Here is a 16,479-nt window from a genome sequence, read left to right on the forward strand (position 1 = left end):
TATATAGTTAGAGGGTTGTTATTATATAGTTGGAGAGGGTTGGTGTTATGTAGTTAGAGGGTTGGTATTATATAGTTAGAGGGTTGTTATTATATAGTTAGAGAGGGTTGGTATTATATAGTTAGAGGGTTGTTATTATATAGTTAGAGAGGGTTGGTGTTATATAGTTAGAGGGTTGGTATTATATAGTTAGAGGGTTGTTATTATATAGTTAGAGAGGGTTGGTATTATATAGTTAGAGGGTTGGTATTATATAGTTAGAGAGGGTTGGTGTGATATAGTCAGAGAGGGTTATGTGGTTAGAGAGGGTTGGTATTATATAGTTAGAGGGTTGTTATTATATAGTTAGAGAGGGTTGGTATTATATAGTTAGAGAGGGTTGGTATTATATAGTTAGAGAGTTGTTATTATATAGTTAGAGAGGGTTGGTATTATATAGTTAGAGAGGGTTGTTTTACGTTATATGAGATCTACAGTTTCTTGACAATTTCTTGCATGGAAAAGCCTTCATTTCTCAGAACAAGAAAAGACTGACGAGTTTCAGAAGAAAGTTAGTTGTTTCTGGTCATTTTGAGTCTGTAATCAAACCCACAAATACTCAACTAGTCTACTAAAGGAGGCCAGTTTTATTACTTCTTTAATCAGAACAACCGTTTTCAGCTGTGATAACATAATTGCAAAGGGGTTTTCTAATGATCAATTATCCTTTTAAAATGATAAACTTGGATTAGCTAACACAACGTGCCATTGGACCCCAGGAGTGATTGTTGCTGATAATGGGTTTCCAGCTACAATAGTCATTTACAACATTAACAATGTCTACACTGTATTTCTGATCAATCTGATGTTATTTTAATGAACTCATTTTTTAAAACTTTTCAGGACACTCTCTCTCTCTGTCTCTCTCTGTCTCTCTCTCTCTCTCTCTCTCTCTCTCTCTCTCTCTCTCTCTCTCTCTCTCTCTCTCTCTCTCTCTCTCTCTCTCTCTCTCTCTCTCTCTCTCTCTCTCTCTCTCTCTCTCTCTCTCTCTCTCTCTCTCTCTCTCTCTCTCTCTCTCTCTCTCTCTCTCTCTCTCTCTCTCTCTCTCTCTCTCTCTCTCTCTCTCTCTCTCTCTCTCTCTCTGTCTCTCTCTCTCCCCCTCCCCCCTCTGGCAGCTCAAAGCAATAGGTTTCCAGTGTTGTGAATTTACTCTCAATAAACTGAAGACTTCGTTTTTATCAAATATTCTCTGTAATTAGGTACTAATTAAACTGAATAATCATGCAACTGTAATTAACTAGGAAATAGGGGGCACCAAGGAAAGTATTCAGATTACAAAGTTATAATTTCCCCAAAAACCTTTCAGATATTTTTATATCTGATCCATAGTCTTCTGATTAATGATTTATTTATTTTACCTCACGTTAGTCTCATTCCAAACGTCGTAAATGGTTGGTTATCTGCACGAATCCAGTCTTTACTACGAGTCATCCATACATCAATCGTCTTAAATCATTAATTTAAGACAATTCGCATAAACAAACAGTAAATATGGTTACATGTGGTGATAGAATGTGCCCCAGTGGGCTGAACCGATACGGCGGCTTGTTAGACAGAGGGGCAATGGGGGGTCGACTAAGAAGTCCCTACAGAGTTAATTATAATCATTACAATTCTAATCCCTTACACATGAACGCTCACTCATTCGGGAACAATTGCAATCAATATATATATATATTTCCGCTCAGTGTGTCGTCTTAGTCTTTCTTTTGTAGAATTGTCCATCTCTCTCTCTGGCTTGGTTAGAGGGGATTATTCAGAGTGACATTTGTTATAGAATGGATGTTTCGGCGGTTGTCGTTCTTCGCGTTCAATGATGCCGAATTCCTAGCTGCAGACTAGTAATTAGTATCAAAGACTTGTTCTCATTCTGTCGGTATCGATAGTCTAAGAGTTTAACCACGTGGTATGATTCAGCAATGGTCTACAACCTTCAGTCTCTCTCCTACTGGAGAAATACATGGTCTGCTGATCATTTCTCAAAGTTGGGTTTTATTCAGAATGGCAGAAGAGGGCTGTCCCAGGATGCCTGAGCCTAACTGGGCTCTTCTGATTTAGTTCAAATCCAAAAGGGTATTTTTCTTAATTAAACATTCCACAATCATATTACACCATTATTCAAACAGTATAATCCTCACTCATTCATCTTATACAACAATTAGATGTAAACCTGATATCTGAGGCTATTATATAAACAGCGTTATGGTAATGTGGCCACACCGTCTCCCATGAGCTTCCCCAAGTTGTAACAAATGGACCAGTTCGTAGCTGGATTCTGCACCGATCCTTTACACTTTCGCTGGAACATGAAATGTGTTCGTACCTCGAGTTCTGTGAGGTGGAAGGATTTCCTTTGTCCTCTGTGAAGGTTTCTCTAATACTGTGTAGCCATGAGGCAGGGTCTTCTGAGGAATTTACAACCTCTGACCACAGCGGTCTGGTTGTAGAAGCAGAGAGCGGGGGGGGGAACCCCGGCCTCCCGCGTTGCAGGCGAGAATTCTACCACTGAACCACCAATGCTATGTATAAATGACCAAGATTCTCCGTAAATAAACCCACTTTACAAGTAAAATCAAGACACGTCACTATCGGCAATTCCCAGAAGAATAATAATAACAGCCCCATTTTAATAGTACAAACGTCATTCCAGCTATGATTCTCAAATTCCAAATGAATATATTAGCAATCAAAGAATAAAATCGACAGTTAATGACTAAGAAACAGATATTGCGCCTTTTAATAAAAGTATATTATGTTTACTTACGTATTTCAATTACTTTACTACATCAAATTAATCACGCAATGATAATTAGTTTGATGGAAAACCTTTAGGGTTTGTACGACATTATAAATTACATCGAGCATCCCTCGAATTCTCTTTTAACTTTATGGAAAACAGTTTATTCAATAAACCAACTTCTCTCATACTGGGAAGAAAAATTATAACATGTTCAGACCTTAAGGGCAGTTTAATTTAACATGTTTCACCCAGACGGAGATAATCCAATATGCGTTCTATAGTTACATCGTTAGGGTAAGATAACCAAAAGTGTACACACTCTAATCAGTTTCTAGAGCTCAATTTCCCAGATTTTGTAGATTATTTTAATAGTGCTTAAAAACTTCATCTTTATCAAATTATCCATTTAAGATACCAACTCAAAACCTACGTACGTCTACGAATGGGTGGTTTAAATTGTATTTAATCATTCTCAGCATTACTTTATCAAATCTCTAGTAATTGATTATACACACATACAATTTATCATCATTTCAAATAATTCACAGAATCCATATAATACTTAAGAAATCTTAGGTACTCACACAGAACTTTAAGGATCACCCACACAGGATTGGTCAGATGTTCACACAGAACTTTAAGGATCACCCACACAGGATTGGTCAGATGTTCACACAGAACTTTAAGGATCACCCACACAGGATTGGTCAGATGTTCACACAGAACTTTAAGGATCACCCACACAGGATTGGTCAGATGTTCACACAGAACTTTCAGGATCACCCACACATGATTGGTCAGATGTTCACACAGAACTTTCAGGATCACCCACACAGGATTGGTCAGATGTTCACACAGAACTGTCAGGATCACCCACACAGGATTGGTCAGATGTTCACACAGAACTGGTTAGACATCCACACAGAACATCAGAACATAAAAAGGTTTGCCCACACAGAGTCAACCCTACCCCGGTCACACAGAGTCAACCCTACCCCGCTCACACAGAGTCAACCCTACCCCGCTCACACAGAGTCAACCCTACCCCGCTCACACAGTCAACCCTACCCCGCTCGCACAGAGTCAACCCTACCCCGCTCACACAGAGTCAACCCTACCCCGCTCACACAGAGTCAACCCTACCCCGCTCACACAGAGTCAACCCTACCCCGCTCACACAGAGTCAACCCTACCCCGCTCACAAAGAGTCAACCCTACCCCGCTCACACAGAGTCAACCCTACCCCGCTCACACAGAACGGTCCGACAACTATTACCTAGTGATCCCATAACAGAATACTCACACAGAGTAACCCAGGGCATACCTGGCTAGCACAGAGTAACCCAGGGCATACCTGGCTAGCACAGAGTAACCCAGGGCATACCTGGCTAGCACAGAGTAACCCAGGGCATACCTGGCTAGCACAGAGTAACCCAGGGCATACCTGGCTAGCACAGAGTAACCCAGGGCATACCTGGCTAGCACATTTAAAATAATTGGAATTCACCACCTCTGAGGGTCACTTAGACAAATCACACAGATGCACAGAATGAGGTCCTTCTTCCAATAGGGCTTCACCAAATGCCGTGTTTTCACCTAGAATGCACCGAACCCCTGGCCCCTCACCCAGACAGACCTAGAACACACAGACCCCCTGGCCCCTCACCCCAACAGACCTAGAACACACAGAACCCCTGGCCCATCACCCAGGCAGACTTCATCAAATCCCCACTGTGATCAATTCAGTGTCAGGAGGGCTCTTGGTCACTGGCAACTGGACAGTGCAGAGTATCTTTTGAGTCCACAAACAGTCAGATTACTCTCCTCTGACTCGGCCCTGCTTACGCCGCCAAGGTGCCTCCTTATAAAGGAATTCACGCTCAGAGTATACGTAACAGGCATAATTAAAAACTCTACTTCAAATCTGTATGTGGTTCGCTCACCTTTTTCTTTAAAAAAACCTCAGTTCGAGATGTGGAATCCACTCGGCTCGCTTCCTCTTAGATCAAAGGTTGGTCCATCTGCTTTGGTTCCCGAAGAGTGGTTCTCCCTGAGATCCCAAGTTTTAGGGGATCCCTCGTGCACGATTTATTTACCTAGATCGTAGGAACGGTCACCGAGTGAAGATTCACATCCCATCCTCGTCGCCAAATGTCGTGGAAATTTCCTCTATTTACCAAATCATGGGAGCAAACCACACACACACACACACGTCAGAGTTAGTTATCAAAGTCCATCTTTAATTATATGAGCTCTTATCACAACTCTGTGACTCTCAGATCAATTCAGTTTCTATCCATGAATTCTCTGAGAGCCTCCTCTACATCGCAACTGAGATCCTTTAATAGCAAAGATCCACCCTCCCTGGACGACATGACAAACCACAGGTCTTAGGAACTTACACAAAGAAAATACTTTACTTCACAGAGGAGTATCCCCTAGCCAGACAGAGTTGGCTATAAATTATCATTCAGTTTGGTCGCCTAAACAAAGCTCTTATTTCGTCCTTGGTACAAAATGGTACCAAGACATTACCCCCACCCTATGATATATATCAAATTGTCATTTAGATACAACCAATTCTAAATGCAACTAATCCTCCATATCAACAGGCATATATCAAATCCATCCTATCTTGACAAGACATTGTGGAGCCAAGAGATACACGCTTGACCTCTCCCCTCTCTCCGGCCCAAACAACTTAGTCTTGACATAGAACAGATACTGCAACCCCGCCACAGTATTATACAAACACATTCTGATGAGAAGTAACTTACAAACATATAATGAATATAAAACAGCTTACCTCTGTTACCAACCAATTCTGATTATTCCCCAACAGGCCTGTAGAGTGTGTGTTGTTAGGGTTAGGGCCTGTAGAGTGTGTGTTGTTAGGGTTAGGGCCTGTAGAGTGTGTGTTGTTAGGGTTAGGGCCTGTAGAGTGTGTGTTGTTAGGGTTAGGGCCTGTAGAGTGTGTGTTGTTAGGGTTAGGGCCTGTAGAGTGTGTGTTGTTAGGGTTAGGGCCTGTAGAGTGTGTGTTGTTAGGGTTAGGGCCTGTAGAGTGTGTGTTGTTAGGGTTAGGGCCTGTAGAGTGTGTGTTGTTAGGGTTAGGGTCTGTAGAGTGTGTGTTGTTAGGGTTAGGGCCTGTAGAGTGTGTGTTGGTAGGGTTAGGGTCTGTAGAGTGTGTGTTGTCAGGGTTAGGGTCTGTAGAGTGTGTGTTGGTAGGGTTAGGGTCTGTAGAGTGTGTGTTGGTAGGGTTAGGGCCTGTAGAGTGTGTGTTGTTAGGGTTAGGGCCTGTAGAGTGTGTGTTGTTAGGGTTAGGGCCTGTAGAGTGTGTGTTGTTAGGGTTAGGGCCTGTAGAGTGTGTGTTGTTAGGGTTAGGGCCTGTAGAGTGTGTGTTGGTAGGGTTAGGGCCTGTAGAGTGTGTGTTGTTAGGGTTAGGGCCTGTAGAGTGTGTGTTGTTAGGGTTAGGGCCTGTAGAGTGTGTGTTGTTAGGGTTAGGGCCTGTAGAGTGTGTGTTGTTAGGGTTAGGGCCTGTAGAGTGTGTGTTGTTAGGGTTAGGGCCTGTAGAGTGTGTGTTGTTAGGGTTAGGGCCTGTAGAGTGTGTGTTGTTAGGGTTAGGGCCTGTAGAGTGTGTGTTGTTAGGGTTAGGGCCTGTAGAGTGTGTGTTGTTAGGGTTAGGGCCTGTAGAGTGTGTGTTGTTAGGGTTAGGGTCTGTAGAGTGTGTGTTGTTAGGGTTAGGGCCTGTAGAGTGTGTGTTGGTAGGGTTAGGGTCTGTAGAGTGTGTGTTGTCAGGGTTAGGGTCTGTAGAGTGTGTGTTGGTAGGGTTAGGGTCTGTAGAGTGTGTGTTGGTAGGGTTAGGGCCTGTAGAGTGTGTGTTGTTAGGGTTAGGGCCTGTAGAGTGTGTGTTGTTAGGGTTAGGGCCTGTAGAGTGTGTGTTGTTAGGGTTAGGGCCTGTAGAGTGTGTGTTGTTAGGGTTAGGGTCTGTAGAGTGTGTGCTGTTAGGGTTAGGGCCTGTAGAGTGTGTGTTGGTAGGGTTAGGGTCTGTAGAGTGTGTGTTGTTAGGGTTAGGGCCTGTAGAGTGTGTGTTGTTAGGGTTAGGGCCTGTAGAGTGTGTGTTGTTAGGGTTAGGGCCTGTAGAGTGTGTGTTGTTAGGGTTAGGGCCTGTAGAGTGTGTGTTGTTAGGGTTAGGGCCTGTAGAGTGTGTGTTGTTAGGGTTAGGGCCTGTAGAGTGTGTGTTGTTAGGGTTAGGGTCTGTAGAGTGTGTGTTGTTAGGGTTAGGGCCTGTAGAGTGTGTGTTGTTAGGGTTAGGGCCTGTAGAGTGTGTGTTGTTAGGGTTAGGGCCTGTAGAGTGTGTGTTGTTAGGGTTAGGGCCTGTAGAGTGTGTGTTGTTAGGGTTAGGGCCTGTAGAGTGTGTGTTGTTAGGGTTAGGGTCTGTAGAGTGTGTGTTGTTAGGGTTAGGGCCTGTAGAGTGTGTGTTGGTAGGGTTAGGGTCTGTAGAGTGTGTGTTGTCAGGGTTAGGGTCTGTAGAGTGTGTGTTGGTAGGGTTAGGGTCTGTAGAGTGTGTGTTGGTAGGGTTAGGGCCTGTAGAGTGTGTGTTGTTAGGGTTAGGGCCTGTAGAGTGTGTGTTGTTAGGGTTAGGGCCTGTAGAGTGTGTGTTGTTAGGGTTAGGGCCTGTAGAGTGTGTGTTGTTAGGGTTAGGGTCTGTAGAGTGTGTGTTGTTAGGGTTAGGGCCTGTAGAGTGTGTGTTGTTAGGGTCTGTAGAGTGTGTGTTGTCAGGGTTAGGGTCTGTAGAGTGTGTGTTGGTAGGGTTAGGGTCTGTAGAGTGTGTGTTGGTAGGGTTAGGGCCTGTAGAGTGTGTGTTGCACACACACACACACACACACACACACACACACACACACACACACACACACACACACACACACACACACACACACACACACACACACACACACACACACACACACAGAGAATGTAGAGTGTGTAGAGTGTGTAGTGAGTGTATAGTGTGTGTAGAGTGTGTAGTGAGTGTGTGTGTGTGTAGAATGTAGTGTGTAGTGAGTGTGTAGAGTGTGTAGTGAGTGTGTGTGTAGAATGTAGTGTGTGTAGAGTGTGTAGTGAGTGTGTAGTGTGTGTAGAGTGTGTAGTGAGTGTGTGTGTAGAATGTAGTGTGTGTAGAGTGTGTAGTGAGTGTGTGTGTAGATTGTGTCGTGTGTAGAGTGTGTAGTGTGTGTAGTCCTTGGTCTACTTGGCTGATGGGAGCAGCCGAGCCACTCTAGATCCACGGTGATATTCAACATTCCCCAGGTCACTCTAGATCCAAGGTGATATTCAACATTCCCCAGGTCACTCTAGATCCAAGGTGATATTCAACATGGGCTGTCAGAGTTCATCAGTTAACCCTTTAACCTGGGCTGTCAGAGTTCATCAGTTAACCCTTTAACCTGGGCTGTCAGAGTTCATCAGTTAACCCTTTAACCTGGGCTGTCAGAGTTCATCAGTTAACCCTTTAACCTGGGCTGTCAGAGTTCATCAGTTAACCCTTTAACCTGGGCTGTCAGAGTTCATCAGTTAACCCTTTAACCTGGGCTGTCAGAGTTCATCAGTTAACCCTTTAACCTGGGCTGTCAGAGTTCATCAGTTAACCCTTTAACCTGGGCTGTCAGAGTTCATCAGTTAACCCTTTAACCTGGGCTGTCAGAGTTCATCAGTTAACCCTTTAACCTGGGCTGTCAGAGTTCATCAGTTAACCCTTTAACCTGGGCTGTCAGAGTTCATCAGTTAACCCTTTAACCTGGGCTGTCAGAGTTCATCAGTTAACCCTTTAACCTGGGCTGTCAAGAGTTCATCAGTTAACCCTTTAACCTGGGCTGTCAGAGTTAATCAGTTAACCCTTTAACCTGGGCTGTCAGAGTTCATCAGTTAACCCTTTAACCTGGGCTGTCAGAGTTCATCAGTTAACCCTTTAACCTGGGCTGTCAGAGTTCATCAGTTAACCCATCAGTTAACCCTTTAACCTGGGCTGTCAGAGTTCATCAGTTAACCCTTTAACCTGGGCTGTCAGAGTTCATCAGTTAACCCTTTAACCTGGGCTGTCAGAGTTCATCAGTTAACCCTTTAACCTGGGCTGTCAGAGTTCATCAGTTAACCCTTTAACCTGGGCTGTCAGAGTTCATCAGTTAACCCTTTAACCTGGGCTGTCAGAGTTCATCAGTTAACCCTTTAACCTGGGCTGTCAGTGTTCATCAGTTAACCCTTTAACCTGGGCTGTCAGAGTTCATCAGTTAACCCTTTAACCTGGGCTGTCAGAGTTCATCAGTTAACCCTTTAACCTGGGCTGTCAGAGTTCATCAGTTAACCCTTTAACCTGGGCTGTCAGAGTTCATCAGTTAACCCTTTAACCTGGGCTTAGAACACACACACACACACACACACACACACACACACACACACACACACACACACACACACACACACACACACACACACACACACACACACACACACACACACACACACACACACACACACACACACACAGCCCTCAGGGAAAGACGGTTTCATGCAGCCATGTTGTCATCAGGTTGCCAGGGTGACAGACCCAGGGACATGGCCTCTGGTTTGCATTATGGAAAACTACAGACTGTGTGTATGTGTCAGTAGCTTACATAGTCACACTCTGGCCTTAGAGAAAGACCAGCTGGTACACACACAGCTGAGGGTTATGGGTAATATTTACCAGCTACCAACTGACACTTTACCTCTCTCTGTGTCTGTCTCTCTCTGTCTCTCTTTCTGTCTCTCTTCCTCTCTCTCTCTCCCTCTCTCTTTTTTTGTCTCTCTCTATCCGTCTCTCTCCGTCTCGCTTTCTCTCTCTCTCTGCCAGTCTTCTCTCTCTCTCTATCTCTCTCTCTCTCTGTCTCTCTCTCTCTGTCTCTCTCTCTCTCTCTCTCTCTCTCTCTCTCTCTCTCTCTCTCTCTCTCTCTCTCTCTCTCTGCCAGTCTTCTCTCTCTCTCTATCTCTCTCTCTCTCTCTCTCTCTCTCTCTCTCTCTCTCTCTCTCTCTCTCTCTCTCTCTCTCTCTCTCTCTCTCTCTAGAATATGTAACACTCCCCAGTCTCAGTAGAATATGTAACACTCCCCAGTCTCAGTAGAATATATAACACTCCCCAGTCTCAGTAGAATATGTAACACTCCCCAGTCTCAGTAGAATATGTAACACTCCCCAGTCTCAGTAGAAGATATAACACTCCCCAGTCTCAGTAGAATATGTAACACTCCCCAGTCTCAGTAGAATATGTAACACTCCCCAGTCTCAGTAGAATATGTAACACTCCCCAGTCTCAGTAGAATATGTAACACGCCCCAGTCTCAGTGGAATATGTAACACTCCCCAGTCTCAGTAGAATATGTAACACTCCCCAGTCTCAGTAGAATATATAACACTCCCCAGTCTCAGTAGAATATATAACACTCCCCAGTCTCAGTGGAATATGTAACACTCCCCAGTCTCAGTAGAATATGTAACACTCCCCAGTCTCAGTAGAATATGTAACACTCCCCAGTCTCAGTAGAATATATAACGCTCCCCAGTCTCAGTGGAATATGTAACACTCCCCAGTCTCAGTAGAATATATAACACTCCCCAGTCTCAGTAGAATATATAACACTCCCCAGTCTCAGTAGAATATATAACACTCCCCAGTCTCAGTAGAATATGTAACACTCCCCAGTCTCAGTAGAATATATAACACTCCCCAGTCTCAGTAGAATATATAACACTCCCCAGTCTCAGTAGAATATGTAACACTCCCCAGTCTCAGTAGAATATGTAACACTCCCCAGTCTCAGTGGAATATATAACACTCCCCAGTCTCAGTGGAATATATAACACTCCCCAGTCTCAGTGGAATATGTAACACTCCCCAGTCTCAGTAGAATATGTAACACTCCCCAGTCTCAGTGGAATATGTAACACTCCCCAGTCTCAGTAGAATATGTAACACTCCCCAGTCTCAGTAGAATATGTAACACTCCCCAGTCTCAGTGGAATATATAACACTCCCCAGTCTCAGTAGAATATGTAACACTCCCCAGTCTCAGTAGAATATGTAACACTCCCCAGTCTCAGTAGAATATGTAACACTCCCCAGTCTCAGTGGAATATATAACACTCCCCAGTCTCAGTAGAATATGTAACACTCCCCAGTCTCAGTAGAATATGTAACACTCCCCAGTCTCAGTAGAATATATAACACTCCCCAGTCTCAGTAGAATATGTAACACTCCCCAGTCTCAGTAGAATATGTAACACTCCCCAGTCTCAGTAGAATATGTAACACTCCCCAGTCTCAGTGGAATATATAACACTCCCCAGTCTCAGTGGAATATATAACACTCCCCAGTCTCAGTAGAATATGTAACACTCCCCAGTCTCAGTGGAATATATAACACTCCCCAGTCTCAGTGGGGGAATATGTAACACTCCCCAGTCTCAGTAGAATATGTAACACTCCCCAGTCTCAGTGGGGAATATGTAACACTCCCCAGTCTCAGTAGAATATGTAACACTCCCCAGTCTCAGTAGAATATGTAACACTCCCCAGTCTCAGTGGAATATGTAACACTCCCCAGTCTCAGTAGAATATATAACACTCCCCAGTCTCAGTAGAATATGTAACACTCCCCAGTCTCAGTAGAATATGTAACACTCCCCAGTCTCAGTAGAATATGTAACACTCCCCAGTCTCAGTAGAATATGTAACACTCCCCAGTCTCAGTAGAATATGTAACACTCCCCAGTCTCAGTAGAATATATAACACTCCCCAGTCTCAGTAGAATATGTAACACTCCCCAGTCTCAGTAGAATATGTAACACTCCCCAGTCTCAGTAGAATATATAACACTCCCCAGTCTCAGTGGGGGAATATGTAACACTCCCCAGTCTCAGTAGAATATGTAACACTCCCCAGTCTCAGTGGGGAATATGTAACACTCCCCAGTCTCAGTAGAATATGTAACACTCCCCAGTCTCAGTAGAATATGTAACACTCCCCAGTCTCAGTGGAATATGTAACACTCCCCAGTCTCAGTAGAATATATAACACTCCCCAGTCTCAGTAGAATATGTAACACTCCCCAGTCTCAGTAGAATATGTAACACTCCCCAGTCTCAGTAGAATATGTAACACTCCCCAGTCTCAGTAGAATATGTAACACTCCCCAGTCTCAGGGTGGAATATGTAACACTCCCCAGTCTCAGTAGAATATGTAACACTCCCCAGTCTCAGTAGAATATATAACACTCCCCAGTCTCAGTGGAATATGTAACACTCCCCAGTCTCAGTAGAATATATAACACTCCCCAGTCTCAGTAGAATATATAACACTCCCCAGTCTCAGTAGAATATATAACACTCCCCAGTCTCAGTAGAATATGTAACACTCCCCAGTCTCAGTAGAATATGTAACACTCCCCAGTCTCAGTAGAATATGTAACACTCCCCAGTCTCAGTAGAATATGTAACACTCCCCAGTCTCAGTGGAATATATAACACTCCCCAGTCTCAGTGGAATATATAACACTCCCCAGTCTCAGTAGAATATATAACACTCCCCAGTCTCAGTGGAATATATAACACTCCCCAGTCTCAGTGGGGGAATATGTAACACTCCCCAGTCTCAGTAGAATATGTAACACTCCCCAGTCTCAGTGGAATATGTAACACTCCCCAGTCTCAGGGTGGAATATGTAACACTCCCCAGTCTCAGTAGAATATGTAACACTCCCCAGTCTCAGTAGAATATGTAACACTCCCCAGTCTCAGTAGAATATGTAACACTCCCCAGTCTCAGTGGAATATGTAACACTCCCCAGTCTCAGTAGAATATGTAACACTCCCCAGTCTCAGTAGAATATGTAACACTCCCCAGTCTCAGTAGAATATATAACACTCCCCAGTCTCAGTAGAATATGTAACACTCCCCAGTCTCAGTAGAATATGTAACACTCCCCAGTCTCAGTAGAATATGTAACACTCCCCAGTCTCAGTGGAATATGTAACACTCCCCAGTCTCAGTAGAATATGTAACACTCCCCAGTCTCAGTAGAATATGTAACACTCCCCAGTCTCAGTAGAATATGTAACACTCCCCAGTCTCAGTAGAATATATAACACTCCCCAGTCTCAGTAGAATATATAACACTCCCCAGTCTCAGTAGAATATGTAACACTCCCCAGTCTCAGTAGAATATGTAACACTCCCCAGTCTCAGTAGAATATGTAACACTCCCCAGTCTCAGTGGAATATGTAACACTCCCCAGTCTCAGTAGAATATGTAACACTCCCCAGTCTCAGTAGAATATGTAACACTCCCCAGTCTCAGTGGAATATGTAACACTCCCCAGTCTCAGTAGAATATGTAACACTCCCCAGTCTCAGTGGAATATGTAACACTCCCCAGTCTCAGTAGAATATGTAACACTCCCCAGTCTCAGTAGAATATGTAACACTCCCCAGTCTCAGTGGAATATATAACACTCCCCAGTCTCAGTAGAATATGTAACACTCCCCAGTCTCAGTAGAATATGTAACACTCCCCAGTCTCAGTAGAATATGTAACACTCCCCAGTCTCAGTGGAATATGTAACACTCCCCAGTCTCAGTAGAATATGTAACACTCCCCAGTCTCAGTAGAATATGTAACACTCCCCAGTCTCAGTAGAATATGTAACACTCCCCAGTCTCAGTAGAATATGTAACACTCCCCAGTCTCAGTAGAATATGTAACACTCCCCAGTCTCAGTAGAATATGTAACACTCCCCAGTCTCAGTAGAATATGTAACACTCCCCAGTCTCAGTGGAATATATAACACTCCCCAGTCTCAGTAGAATATCAGTAGAATATGTAACACTCCCCAGTCTCAGTGGAATATATAACACTCCCCAGTCTCAGTGGGGGAATATGTAACACTCCCCAGTCTCAGTAGAATATGTAACACTCCCCAGTCTCAGTGGGGGAATATGTAACACTCCCCAGTCTCAGTAGAATATGTAACACTCCCCAGTCTCAGTAGAATATGTAACACTCCCCAGTCTCAGTGGAATATGTAACACTCCCCAGTCTCAGTAGAATATATAACACTCCCCAGTCTCAGTAGAATATGTAACACTCCCCAGTCTCAGTAGAATATGTAACACTCCCCAGTCTCAGTAGAATATGTAACACTCCCCAGTCTCAGTAGAATATGTAACACTCCCCAGTCTCAGTAGAATATGTAACACTCCCCAGTCTCAGTAGAATATATAACACTCCCCAGTCTCAGTAGAATATGTAACACTCCCCAGTCTCAGTAGAATATGTAACACTCCCCAGTCTCAGTAGAATATATAACACTCCCCAGTCTCAGTGGGGAATATGTAACACTCCCCAGTCTCAGTAGAATATGTAACACTCCCCAGTCTCAGTGGGGGAATATGTAACACTCCCCAGTCTCAGTAGAATATGTAACACTCCCCAGTCTCAGTAGAATATGTAACACTCCCCAGTCTCAGTGGAATATGTAACACTCCCCAGTCTCAGTAGAATATATAACACTCCCCAGTCTCAGTAGAATATGTAACACTCCCCAGTCTCAGTAGAATATGTAACACTCCCCAGTCTCAGTAGAATATGTAACACTCCCCAGTCTCAGTAGAATATGTAACACTCCCCAGTCTCAGTGGGGGAATATGTAACACTCCCCAGTCTCAGTAGAATATGTAACACTCCCCAGTCTCAGTAGAATATATAACACTCCCCAGTCTCAGTGGAATATGTAACACTCCCCAGTCTCAGTAGAATATATAACACTCCCCAGTCTCAGTAGAATATATAACACTCCCCAGTCTCAGTAGAATATATAACACTCCCCAGTCTCAGTAGAATATATAACACTCCCCAGTCTCAGTAGAATATGTAACACTCCCCAGTCTCAGTAGAATATGTAACACTCCCCAGTCTCAGTAGAATATGTAACACTCCCCAGTCTCAGTGGAATATATAACACTCCCCAGTCTCAGTGGAATATATAACACTCCCCAGTCTCAGTAGAATATATAACACTCCCCAGTTTCAGTGGAATATATAACACTCCCCAGTCTCAGTGGGGGAATATGTAACACTCCCCAGTCTCAGTAGAATATGTAACACTCCCCAGTCTCAGTGGAATATATAACACTCCCCAGTCTCAGTGGGGGAATATGTAACACTCCCCAGTCTCAGTAGAATATGTAACACTCCCCAGTCTCAGTAGAATATGTAACACTCCCCAGTCTCAGTAGAATATGTAACACTCCCCAGTCTCAGTGGAATATGTAACACTCCCCAGTCTCAGTAGAATATGTAACACTCCCCAGTCTCAGTAGAATATGTAACACTCCCCAGTCTCAGTAGAATATATAACACTCCCCAGTCTCAGTAGAATATGTAACACTCCCCAGTCTCAGTAGAATATGTAACACTCCCCAGTCTCAGTAGAATATGTAACACTCCCCAGTCTCAGTGGAATATGTAACACTCCCCAGTCTCAGTAGAATATGTAACACTCCCCAGTCTCAGTAGAATATGTAACACTCCCCAGTCTCAGTAGAATATGTAACACTCCCCAGTCTCAGTAGAATATATAACACTCCCCAGTCTCAGTAGAATATATAACACTCCCCAGTCTCAGTAGAATATGTAACACTCCCCAGTCTCAGTAGAATATGTAACACTCCCCAGTCTCAGTAGAATATGTAACACTCCCCAGTCTCAGTGGAATATGTAACACTCCCCAGTCTCAGTAGAATATGTAACACTCCCCAGTCTCAGTAGAATATGTAACACTCCCCAGTCTCAGTGGAATATGTAACACTCCCCAGTCTCAGTAGAATATGTAACACTCCCCAGTCTCAGTAGAATATGTAACACTTCCCAGTCTCAGTAGAATATATAACACTCCCCAGTCTCAGTAGAATATGTAACACTCCCCAGTCTCAGTGGAATATGTAACACTCCCCAGTCTCAGTAGAATATGTAACACTCCCCAGTCTCAGTAGAATATGTAACACTCCCCAGTCTCAGTAGAATATGTAACACTCCCCAGTCTCAGTAGAATATGTAACACTCCCCAGTCTCAGTGGAATATGTAACACTCCCCAGTCTCAGTAGAATATGTAACACTCCCCAGTCTCAGTAGAATATGTAACACTCCCCAGTCTCAGTAGAATATGTAACACTCCCCAGTCTCAGTAGAATATGTAACACTCCCCAGTCTCAGTAGAATATATAACACTCCCCAGTCTCAGGGTAGAATATGTAACACTCCCCAGTCTCAGTGGAATATATAACACTCCCCAGTCTCAGTAGAATATATAACACTCCCCAGTCTCAGTGGAATATATAACACTCCCCAGTCTCAGTGGGGGAATATGTAACACTCCCCAGTCTCAGTAGAATATGTAACACTCCCCAGTCTCAGTGGAATATATAACACTCCCCAGTCTCAGTGGGGGAATATGTAACACTCCCCAGTCTCAGTAGAATATGTAACACTCCCCAGTCTCAGTGGGGGAATATGTAACACTCCCCAGTCTCAGTAGAATATGTAACACTCCCCAGTCTCAGTAGAATATGTAACACTGCCCAGTCTCAGTGGAATATGTAACACTCCCC

At 43.9% G+C, this 16,479-nt stretch overlaps 1 long non-coding RNA gene across 2 annotated transcripts; it reads right to left on the reverse strand.

Moving 5' to 3' along the window:
• Positions 1-8,176: 8,176 nt before the first annotated feature.
• Positions 8,177-9,176, reverse strand: LOC127921387 (uncharacterized). 2 transcript variants are annotated; one of them, XR_008108869.1, is made up of 4 exons: positions 9,045-9,176; positions 8,800-9,009; positions 8,683-8,752; positions 8,177-8,611 (listed from the first exon to the last, which is right to left on the reverse strand). It is a non-coding gene; the product is annotated as an uncharacterized LOC127921387 (long non-coding RNA). The 2 variants fall into 2 exon arrangements; XR_008108870.1 differs by lacking the exon at positions 8,683-8,752.
• Between the last annotated feature and the right edge of the window lie 7,303 nt (positions 9,177-16,479).

The sequence above is a fragment of the Oncorhynchus keta genome, unplaced genomic scaffold (genome assembly GCF_023373465.1).
Source record: "Oncorhynchus keta strain PuntledgeMale-10-30-2019 unplaced genomic scaffold, Oket_V2 Un_contig_2226_pilon_pilon, whole genome shotgun sequence".
In the NCBI taxonomy this organism is placed as follows: Eukaryota; Metazoa; Chordata; class Actinopteri; order Salmoniformes; family Salmonidae; genus Oncorhynchus; species Oncorhynchus keta.